The 10797-nt window shown below is 34.0% G+C and overlaps 1 pseudogene; it reads right to left on the bottom strand.

Moving 5' to 3' along the window:
* Window positions 1-2310: 2310 nt before the first annotated feature.
* On the bottom strand, window positions 2311-10788 carry LOC141489420 (dnaJ homolog subfamily A member 1 pseudogene; annotated as a pseudogene).
* Window positions 10789-10797: the final 9 nt, after the last annotated feature.

Below are 10797 nucleotides of genomic sequence, written 5' to 3'. Positions count from 1 at the left end.
AGACACTTAATAATTACCTAACTGTGTGGCCTTGGGCAAGCCACTTAACCCCATTTGCCTTACAAAAAAAAAACCTAAAAAAAAAATTGAATCTCCAATCCCTCTTCTCTAAGATCCTAATTGTTTTATTATTATTATTATTATCATTATTTTTTATTTTGCAGGGGAGGCAATAGGGTTAAGTGATTTACCCAGGGTCACACAGCTAGTAAGTCTCTGAAGACTCATTTTCACTCTGGACCTCCTGTTTCCAGGACCACTGTGCCACCTAGGTGCCCACCTCCATGTACTCACATCTAGTAACTGTGACCTCTATAGCTGTTCCTTGAATAAGAAACCCATCTCCTAATTCCAGGCATTTCATTGACTGTCTACTCCCCTTGCACCACCACTTGAAATTCTCTATTTCTTCATCTCAACCTACAAAGTATCTAATTCTGAACTCAATTATTTCCTACTGTTCTTAGTGTTATATGGGTCATATAGAGATAAACCAAATCAATCATGGATCTCCTGGATTTAATGATCTCTAAATTCTCTTCCGGATCTAAAGTGTGATCTTTTGTTTTTACCAGTCATCTAGGAGTGAAACCTCAGTCATTTTTGCTTTGTCCTTCTTTCTTTTTCAGCAGCTGTGTTCAATTGTTGCCCCTCCCACACACAAGGACAATACTCTTGTTCTGTCCCTTCCTATCTAGCTCATTATAAGAGCCTCTAATTCCATGTCTTTACTTCCACTCTCCCCTTCTCTAATCTGTCCTTCATAGGGTTGCTAAATTAGTCTTTCCAAGGCTCAGAGCCAACCATGCCATTTTCCTGCTTACACATCCTTTGGAGCCGTGATGTCAAACTCAATTAGAAATGAATCCCTGCAGACACATATTAGCCTAAAAAACCCTCAAATTAACATGATTTGGATTTTTAAAAATATATTTTGTAAAATATTTTCCAAATTTTGGGGGGATAAATTAAAAAATATTATGTGTTTTAAACATTCTTTTAAAAATTATGTTTTTTTGTAAATTTAAAAATTTATCATGTATATATTTTAAACATTCTAATCTCTTTGAATTTGGAGCTACAGATTCCCTCCCTCTTACCCCTCTCCCAGTAACTGAGAAGACAAACAATGAATCAGTTATACATGTAATATCATGTATAACATTTCCGTATTGGACACATTACAAAACAAAGCAAAAAAAAGAGAGAGAGGGAAATTAGGCTTCAGTTTCTAACTAACAGTTATATTTTAATCTGTTTCCTTGTTTTAGGGGAGTTTTGCAGGCTCTCAGGACCCTAGTTTTGACACTCTCTGCTTTAGAGTCATCCTATTGCTTGTAGAATAAACTAACTTCTGGCACATATCTACAACCTGACTCCAGCTTATCTTTCCACTTTGATTTCATATTATTCATCTTCTTATACTACTTGTACTGGTTAAACTAGACTATTTATTCTTCAAAAAATATTTTTTAAATTGATGCCCTTTGCTTTTTATTTCATCCTATATTTCTTTACCATCCCTCTCCTTCCCAGAGAACAACATATAATAAATAGTGTTTTTTAAGACCAAAAAAAGGGAAAAGAACCCCCCCAAAAAAAACCCCAACAGCATATCTGATCACTACCTCGAAAAAGTTCCAAAATATATGCAATGTGTAACACTAGCTTTTCCCTATCTTCCATTTCCATGAAGGGCTAGCTTGGGAGGTTGGGTACTGAATCTTAGTTCTTCCTCAACTTAATATTTCATCTCTTGTCTCTGTGCATTTGCATAAACCATTTCCTTTTCCTAGAATGCTATCTGATTGACCCCTCTTAGAATCCTTACCTTCTCTCAAGCTCAGTTCAAGTCCGCATCTTCAATGGTTTCTATGGATTCTTGATCTCCTTTCACCTCCCCAACAAGTTGTTAATGCTTTCTCCCTTCTCAGATTACCTATTATTTATTAATACAATTGCTTTTAATCTAGATGAATAAGTTTGTGGATAATGTAAGTTCAAAGATGGTTTTATTTTAGATCTCTAGATAAAGGCAAAATTCCCTTGTTCTGGACTATCTGTAAAAGAATATATATATATATATGACATATATTTGTGTTTTATATATATATACATATTTTTTCTTTTCTAGTTCAAGGTAGTTCCCCCCATCCAGTGCCTCTTATAGGCTTAGCTATTATATTATGTTATATCATAATAATATAATACAATAATGTTGTTAATAATATAAGGAGCTAGTGGTGAGAGTATTAAGAAGACTGTAGTCCTTTACTCATTCACTATTGTATACAAAATCCAGTATTACAATTAAATGCACTCTCTGGTCCCCATTAAGAAGCTTGACATCCCATCTCTGGGCTAATGCTTAATAATTTCATAAACTTCTCCATTGTAATGACATCTTCTTTTTTGAAACAGGTCAAAGTCCATCAGTTCTACCTGATCCATTTCTTCAGTCTCCTCTACTTCTTATCTTTCAGCAAGGAACTTTCCTAGTAAAGTTTTTTTGATGAAAGAAAGTTTCTCTGGAAAGGTTACCTAAAGTTCAAACTATTAGAACCTTTTTTTTTTATAAAATCAGTGAGAAATCGGCCTGCCTTCATTCAGCACACATTTGACATCTCCACGTTTGATAATCTGACCAGGGATGAGTCCTACTGTGTTAAGGGTTGGTATTGATTTCTGAGAGTCACCTAACTGCATAGTCATATTTATGAGATGGTCCTCACTCACCTGGTCCTTCTGATCTAAAATAATATCTCCTGGCTCACATTTTGGTTCCTAGTTAATTTTACCATGATATTTTATTTTCTGACCATTTTCCATGTCCTTGTCAACATGAATGTCCAAAATCCTTTTTCTCTTGAGAAATTATCTTTTCATAAAAATTTTTACAATCACATTTAGGGTTTATTAGATCTCCATGCCCTTGGTCTTGTACTCTAATACCACTGCAATTGGGTCAATGTTTTACAGTTTTCTTTTTCTTTTTTTCTACCCTATCCTTCACATTTATCACAAATTTAATTATTTTGTAAAATCAGTTTTCTTATTGCACTATAATATAAATCTTTTAAAGTAACCAACAACTGAGGAACAATATTTTTATTTCTCTATTACCTTTGTATTCTTCCAACTCCTCCAAAAAATTAGTTATTCATTAGGAGAACCAAAGTCACAACCAGAACCTTCTTTGTGAACCTTTGTCATATAAGTTTCTTTTCTTTGTATCAGAAAGCACTTCATAAGCTTGAGAAATATGTTTGAACATTTTTCTTTCAATAGATTTTTATTTAGTGATATTTTCATTTTTGTCTTTTTATGTTATATTCTTTTATTTTTTCCAATTATATGCAAAAATAGCCTTCAACATTCATCTTTTTGAAAGCTTTTGAGTTCCATATTTTTTTTTACCACCCTGTCTTCCTTCCCTCCTCATGACAGCGAGCAATCTGATATTGACTCTACATATACAAATGTGTTTAACATATTTCCACATTAGTCATGTTGGGAAAGAAGAAACATGAGAAAGAAAAAAACATAAAAAAAGTCTTTTTTTTTAGTTTTTTTTTTAGTTTTTTTTTGCAAGGCAATGGGGTTAAGTGACTTGCCCGAGGCCACACAGCTAGGTAATTATTAAGTATCTGAGATTGGGTTTGAACTCAGGAACTCCTGACTCCAGGGCCAGTGCTCTATCTAGTGCGCCACCTTGCCGCCCCCAAAGATTTTTCTTCTGGATATGTATAATATTTTCATTCACAAATCTTTTAGAATTGTTCTTGATCACTGAACTAATGAGGATCTGTGTCCATCATAGTTGACCATTACATAGTGTTGCTCTCTTAATGTGTACAAAGTTTTCTTGGTTATGTTCACTCTTTCCAGGTTTTCCTGAAGTCTGGCCACTCATGATTTCTTAGAGGACAATAGAACTCTAATACATTCATAATTTGTTCACCCATTCCCTAATTGATGGGCAATCCCTCAATTTCCAATTCCTTACTACCACAAAAAAAAACCGAGCTGCTATATTTTTTATACATGTGGATCTTTTCTCCTTTTTTAAGGAGTTTTTGGGTTACAGATCTAGTAGTGATATTGTTGGGTCAAAGAATGCGTACAGTTTTATTGACCTTTGATCATAGTTCAAGATATTGAATTTTACCCTTAAAACATCATAATGAATTATTTCTTTTACCATTTTCAGTAGCTAGGGAGAGTAGGATACTGTATCAAAATGTCCATGTCTGTGAGGGTAAATGCAAATCTCCCAGGAGCTGGTTGGGATGTTGGGGGAGTGAGTAGAAGAAAGAGTGTGTGTGTATGTGGAGGGGCAAGTTTTTGTGAACAGAGTTTGGGCAGTTGAAGCTGTTGTACTCTGCTTTTGCTTATGTTTTCTGGGAAGTTCAACATGATGCGCTTTACTAACACAATTAGGCACTAAGTTTCAGTCAAACTAGATGATTCGTTGTTTGATTTCTGTGATTCTCTGCTTCTAAACCACACCTTTTCTCATCTAGGCTTACTTCTCAACAGCAACTACACCATCTTTCACTTTCAACTTCAAACTTGGATTTATAGAATCTGTCCTTTCAAGTCTTTCTTCTTTCTGATCTTTCTGACTTCAGACTCTACATTGTCTCTGCAAATAATTCCAACTCTTGCTCTTGCCTATAATAAGAATATGAAACATTACATTTTTTCATAATCATATGGTTCTGATTTCCATATCTCCCCACTCTACTGAAGTTTATCATGTTCGAAGCATAGTAACAATTGCTTGCTTCAGAACTAAGTCAGTAACTGTTTTTCTTAGAATTCTGCCAGATTTCACTTAGTAAGGATCTTTAAGAGGCAGTGGTATACCCCAAGATGACTTGAATGCTCATCCTCTTCTCTCATTACTGAAAAGAATGTTTAGAAAATAGAAGATGAAGAGGTAGACAATAAACTTCTTTTCAATCATTGGAGTGGTGATGGAGAAAGAATTAGTGGCTCACATAATTATTCTCTGTAGGAATTCAATATAATGTAGGAATAGTACAATTTGGTGAACTGATATGCAAGGTTATTTTTATAAGCCCAAATTTCCTATCTTAACTGAAGTTAAGATAGGAACTAAAGTTCTTAATCTGGGGTCCTTGAATTTGTTTTTAAAAAATATTTTGATAATCGGATTTTATATATTTAAAAACATCCAGGAGTCATTTTATCAGATTATCAGAGGAATCCAAAACACACACACACACACACACACACACACACAAACTTTACATGATGAAAGTAGACAGGATTATATCAAATGCTGGTACAAATTAACTCAATGTAGTTTAAAGGCTGATTATATAAAATTACATAGTAAATATCCTAGAGAGCAAAGGCTAATGTTGACTCGATTTTAGATAGCTGTTATTTGTCATTTTAAGCAAAGTTACATTAATTTCTTTACTTTCAGAAATTTTTAAACAGCAATGGGCGTTGTATTTTATCAAAAGCCATTTCTATATCTTATGAAACAATCATGATTTTTGTTATTATTATGGTCAATTATCTATAATTTTTCTAATATTGAAGCTTCCTTGAATTCCTGGTGTGAATTTAGCCTGATCATAGTATATGATCTGTGTGATTATATTGCCATATTTTCCTTGCTAATATTTTCTTAAATTTTTTTTATCAGTTTTCATAAGGGGAAATTGATCAATTGTTTTCTCTTTTAAATTATCTGTTTTAGGTATCAAGACCATATTTGTGTCACCCTTTGTTAAAAGGGTTTAAAAAATCTGTAGTATTGGAATTAATTTTTCTTTTTGGTAGAATTCAGTTGTAAATCCAACTGGTTATCTATGGCTTGTTTAACTTCTTTTTCTAAGGTATTTTTTGTCCTGTTCTGTTAATCTGGACAATTTATATTTTTAACAATGATTCATTTAGAATGTTAGTTCATTAGTGTATAGTTGAGTGAAATAATTTTATTTATTTTATTTGAATTTTACAATTTTCCCCCTAATCTTGCATCTCTCCCCCCACCCCTTCACAGAAAGGCAGTCTGTTAGTCTTTACATTGTTTCTATGGTATACAGTGATAAAAGTTGAATGTGATGAGAGAGAAATATCCTTAAGGAAAAAAAATAAAGTATAAGAGATACCAAAATTACATAAGATTATGTTTTTTTTAAATTTTATTTTATTAAAAGGTAATGTCTTTGGTCTTTGTTTAAACTCCAGAGGTCTTTCTCTGGATACAGATAGTATTCTCTACCGCAGATACCTCAAAAGTGTGCCTGATTGTTACATGATGGAATGAACAAGTCCATTAAGGTTGATCATCAACCCCATGTTGCTGTTAGAATGTAGTGTTCTTCTGGTTCTGCTCATTTCACTCAGCATTAGTTCCTGCAATCCTTCTAGGCTTCCCTGAATTCCCATCCCTCCTGGTTTCTAATAGAACAATAGTGTTCCATAATGTGCATATACCATAATTTGTTCAGCCAATCCCAAATGATGGCTATTCTCTCAGTTTCCAATTCTTTGCCACCACAAATAATAATCAGTTGTTTTTGTTTTTAATTTTGTTTACCTCTATTTTTTTCAGGATTCATATCTTGGTATTTAAATAAGAGCTTTTAATTTGTTTTTTTTTAAGTTGCATGGCCAATTAGTTCTCCTTGATAGTGATGTTTAGAAATATATAATTTTCCAAATATTGCTTTGAAAGCTTCCCTCAAATTTTCAGAATGTTTCATTTTTAATGGAATATATTTTACATGATATATAATTTGACCCACTTTTTTTGGATTATCTAATTTCCAGTTAATTTTTAATCTTTGTTTCAATGGCCCTTTATTTTAAACAATTTTATTGAATTCTGGTCAGTAAAAATATAACTACTGCTTTTCTGCATGTGTGAGATTTTTAATGTCTTAATAGTCAATTTTTGTGAAGGTGTCGTGCATAGCTGAGAAGTTGCTATTCTCCTATTTCCATTCAATATTCTTCAGAGGTCTATTATACTTAACTTTTCTAAAAATCTATTCAAGTTATTCATTTTTTTGGTTGAGATTTAGATTTCAGAGAAATAAATCAAGGTCCCTCACTATTATAGTTTACTGTCTATTTCTTCCTACCACTCATTCAATTTTTTTCCCATTAAAATAATTGATTCTATGACATTTGGAACATGAGTTTAATATTGGTAATAAATCATTGTCTTTGATATCTTTTAGCAAAATGTAGTTTTCCTTTTAATTTCTTCTACTGAAGAAATGTGTTTTGCTTTTTGTCTGAGATCATGACTGCATGTTTTTTTTTCTTTCAGTTGAAGCATGCTATATTTCTCTCTGGCTTTTTATATTATCTGTCTTTATGTTTCAAAGTTTTTTTTTGGTGAGGACAAACTTATCTCTCATACAGTCATAGCTATTACTTGGTACTGTCAGAAATACAAATATGGTGTGTTCTTTTTTTTTTTATTCTCATTTTATACAAATTTTTTTACATTAATAAAATATTCTTGTTTAAGAGTAAATGAAATACTCCCTCCCCCCATAAATATAGACTTGCTTGAGTGATAAAGGGGAGAGAAAAAAATCAAAATTAAAATAATAGTAATAAATGTAGGTATGGCCAGGTGGCACAATGGATGAAGCACCAGCCCTGGAGCCATGAGCACCAGAGCCCACATCCAGCCCTGTAGACCCAACAATCACCCAGCTGTGTGACATGCAAGCCACCTGATCCCCATTGCCCTGCAAAAAACAAAAAGAAGAAAAAAAAAAGACCCAAAATAAAATAAAATAGTAATAATAGTAGGGGTGGCTGGGTGGCAGACAGAGCATTGGCCCTTGAGCCAGGAGCACCTGGGTCCAAATCTGGCCTCAGACAACCAACAATCACCCTGCCATGCGTCTCCAGGCAGGCCACCCAGCCCCATTTGCCCTGCACCCTCCCCCAAATAATAATAATAATAATAATAATGAAAAATGTGCTTCAGTCTTTGTTCCAACACCAACAACTCTGTCATGGGTGGATCGCATTTTTAATGGTAAGTCCATCGCAAAAGTTACTTCCATATTTTTCCAAGGTTGCCATTGCTGATCGCAACTCCCTCCCTTCTTATTTCTCCACTACCATGTACTATATTTTCTCTCTCCTTTCACTCTGACTCTGCTGTAGGGTCACTGAGTGGTGCAGCAGACAGATCCCTGGTCCTGGGGCCAAGAAGCCCTGAGCCCCCATACTACCCCTTAGGCCTAGCATCCACCTGGTCCTATGGTCCTGGGCAGGTCTTCCAATCCCAGCCCCTTGCAAGAAGTAAAAAAGAAAATGTGTTATATCTGACCACTCTGCCCTCATGGTGTGTTCTTAGCATACATTGCCAACTCTTTCCTTGTTCTCAAAACTTCATCAGATCCTCACTCCTTTTGTCTCTTTTTTGTAGTTCTTTTGAAATTCTCTACTATCTGATATCTATTATAGCCTTTTGCCTCAGTTTCTTTTTTTGGGAAAGGGGGCTACTAAGAAAGAATTATTCTAAGGGCAGGCTTCCCACCTTTTCTCATGTAGGAAGATACAAATTATTTCACTGTTTTATTTTGTAATTAGATCATTCTGGCGATATTCTAACACTAGTGGAAAGACACATTGATTCACAAGTAGAAATTTAAGTGGAGAAGCAAGATGTGAATTCTGATTTCTCTGACTCCAAGACTGGTCTTCCTTTATCTATACCAGTTTTTTTTTTTACCTGTGAGTTAATGTATTTTAATAACTGTCATCCTAAAGGATTTTTAGTAATACTGCAGTGTATGAAATGCTTTGAAATATAAAGAGCTACATTCTACAGTACAGTAAAGTGATTATGTATAAGGAAAATATACTTTACCTTAGAAAGAAGAGTTAAAGCAAGGAGGTCAAAATAATCATGAATGGAAAAATAATTTTGAAAACGTGTAACAAAATCTGTCCAAGACATCCATTTTCCCACCACAAATGATATTTTAAAATGTTTCTTATGCCACTTTTAGGATTTTTTTTTCTTTATTTAATCTATTTATTTATTTTTGCAAGGCAATGGGGTTAAGTGGCTTATCCAAGGCCATACAGCCAGGTAATTATTAAGTGTCTGAGGCCGGATTTGAACTCAGGTACTCCTGACTCCAGGGCCTGCGCTCTATCCACTGTGCCACCTAGGCGCCCCCGAACTTGGGAGTTCTGACCCTAGGAATTCATATTGGGATGAGCAGTTTTATTTTTAAAAAGAAGACTGGGTTTATTTAAAATGTTTAATGCTTTGGAACAATTTAAGCAAAGATACACAAAGAAACATTGAGGCTAAGGAAAGAATGACCAGGGTCACTAAGGGTTGTGCTCTAAGAATGAAGGAAAGATCTGCACAAGGAATCTTTTTGGAGGATGTGCCTTGGGGGAAATGAGCTATTTATAGTGATTACTTAACTTATATTGCTAAGAGGACAATGGGTAACTATTGTGCTTTCCCCAACTTCCATTTTATTTAAATTTTGTACTCTGATTAGGAAGAAGTTGGAAGGAAGGAAGGGTCAAGCAGTTTTGGAGAGGAGGGAAGGCTAAGGAAAAAGAGATAAATATTTATCAGACACCTAACCTTTAAAATGCACTCTCTCTCTCTTTGACTTAAGGACCTTTGAACTAGAATAGGGACTGAGAATTTTTTTTGAAAGTTATATATAGTATTTATTATATTTTAAAAGAAAAGTAAACTATATCATGGGTCCAATTTCATGAACAATTCTTTTTCTATTCTATGTATACGAAAATGTACATTTTAATTGTAATTTGTTAAATTTGGGAAAAAAAGTTTTAAGATGTCTGAGTAGAAAATAAAGGTGAAATAATCACCTGATCCAGATGAATTGCATACTCAGATACTGAAACAAAAAGGAATTCCCCAATAGATGAATATTCAAAAATATGAAGTCATTTTTCAAAGGAAGAATTCTCAGTTATCAACCACCATATAATGATGATGATGATGATGATGATTGTTGTCCTTCATTTTTTGATGAAGACCATGGCATCAGGGAGGTGATGCCATGACAAGCACCTGAATTGGATTTGGGGGGGGGGGCTGTGCTAAGTGACCAGACTCATTTTTTCCTCCAGAGCCTTCTGGATCTAGTGGCCAGATTTGGATCAGGATGACTGGAACCCAGCCCTGGATGTGAGGCAGTCAAGGTTAGATACTGAGATTTTTCATAAAGGAATGGAAGAAATAAAAATAAATTCTCAATGACCAAATTTTTTTTGTCTTGAAAAACCAGGTATTGAATATCCCATGTCTGAAGTACCTTAAAACTAATTTTTGACTGTTATCAGAAATGTCAAAGGAGAAGTTTAGAGAAATATAGGAAGATTTATACAGAATCAGGAAACACTGATGGAAATAAACATAATGATTAAAAATGAAGCCAAAGATTGTGCTTTTATAGCGACTAGTTAAGACCTTGGAGAAGTGGATAAATACCTTTCTTCTTTCCTTGGAAAAGTCAGTGACCATGTCCAATAGCAGGTGGTTGTTTTGCTTCAATGTTTTTCTTTTTGTTACTTGGAATATAAATGGGGAAGAAGAGAGCTATATCCAGAAATGTTTGTAGATTTTAAAAAAAGTTCTATAATAATAAAGGGGATTTCAGAAATAGTTAGAAACAAAGTGGTATTTATTTTGGTCAGCTCTTCAAAGTTCTTAAAAATAGAAATCCCAGGAAATGAGTATGGGAGTATGTGTGTGTGAAAACTTGAATAGCAATATAATTT

This window comes from Macrotis lagotis, chromosome 5 (assembly GCF_037893015.1).
Source record: "Macrotis lagotis isolate mMagLag1 chromosome 5, bilby.v1.9.chrom.fasta, whole genome shotgun sequence".
NCBI lineage: Eukaryota > Metazoa > Chordata > Mammalia > Peramelemorphia > Peramelidae > Macrotis > Macrotis lagotis.
Note: the sequence above shows the minus strand (reverse complement) of the source record. Positions and strands in the feature narration are given on the sequence as shown.